The sequence below is a fragment of the Colias philodice genome, chromosome 15 (genome assembly GCF_061535455.1).
Source record: "Colias philodice isolate Cphi_HAF_F1 chromosome 15, ilColPhil1 Martin Lab GWU primary, whole genome shotgun sequence".
Lineage (NCBI taxonomy): Eukaryota > Metazoa > Arthropoda > Insecta > Lepidoptera > Pieridae > Colias > Colias philodice.
The window spans coordinates 4,525,413-4,526,677 of record NC_143100.1 but is presented as its reverse complement, the minus strand read 5'-3'; the positions used below and the strand labels follow the sequence as shown (position 1 = coordinate 4,526,677).

Here is a 1,265-nt window from a genome sequence, read left to right as displayed (position 1 = left end):
GATCATTATTTTCTGTACTTATTATTTTTAAAGGCTAGTTTATCAAGTGTTTTAGGATTTCTATCAGAAGAAATCCACTTCCAACAGATGACAGAAGCAAAAATTAGCAAGTTTCTAAATTGGACCCAAAAACACTATATAATAGCAACCCATATACCTTTTAAAATCAGAATGATAGTAGGTAAATTGATATATTTCTATAGAAGTTTTAAATAATTTCGCAAATAAGAGTTGGTTTTTAATAAAAAAATATTATTTTCAGATTCTTCAGAACTGGAAGAGCTTTCTTGGTTTTGGTTTATACATATGTTGTAATCCTCATCTCCAAATAGTTCATACTCTTCTATATCTGACTGATTTAATACTTCTAAAGCTTCTTCGATTTGCTCATCTCTCATTGGGTTACCTGAAAAGGATAGGTACTAAAATATTCTGTAACAGACTAAATAATTTACTTTATATTATGAAGGAGAAAACGGTCTAAATCATAAGTTGCAAAGGCAAATCAAATTGATTAGTGGTGTATTCCCTTATACCTTTTAAAATCCAATAATATGTTAATACTCTTATACCTTCTAAAAGGTATCCAGATTTTACGAGGTTATTTTACACGCATATTCTTTATTTTCGCGTAAATCTAAATGTAATTATAATATTTACTTATTTGTCAACAAGCAGAGTAAGATACTCTCAGTTAAAAACCTAAGATTGCATCAATAATCATGGATTGAACTTACCACGTCCTCTAGTCAGTCAATATGGCCAGACTTTTCGCCGGAAATTACATATATTTTCTTTTTCTATTGGCACTATTGCTTAACCATAGACAAACACATACTTTCCAGTAGCCGGATAAAAAACAGTAATTAGATTTGGCGCGTAATTTAAAATGTTACGGCGTTTTCAAATCAGATACTGTCAGATACCTTTAAAAAGGTACCGTGGGCGTTTATGTCATAAAGTTGGATAACAGCTTGGGCCCGTACCACTATCGAGCTGCATGCCTTTTAATAGGTATCTGGGCGTTACGAGGCTAAAGTTGTATCTTAATACGCCTTAGTATTTAAATATCCTGGCTAGTATCTATGATATTTCCATCAATAGAGTTATTATTACAGCTACAATGTCTTACCACTAAAAGCTTCTGTAGGTAATTAGCAAAAGCAATGCATTTGTAAAAATTGCGAATAATCGTACTATCCATAAAATATATACAAATGTCAAGCAGTAAAGTCCTTGATTACTTGCGCATACTTTGCTACTTG

General features: G+C 31.5%; 1 long non-coding RNA gene across 1 annotated transcript; it reads right to left on the bottom strand.

Annotated features, from left to right (window-relative positions):
* Positions 1-225: 225 nt before the first annotated feature.
* On the bottom strand, positions 226-1,035 carry LOC149482152 (uncharacterized). Its single transcript, XR_016316717.1, has 2 exons — positions 738-1,035; positions 226-406 (listed from the first exon to the last, which is right to left on the bottom strand). It is a non-coding gene; the product is annotated as an uncharacterized LOC149482152 (long non-coding RNA).
* Positions 1,036-1,265: the final 230 nt, after the last annotated feature.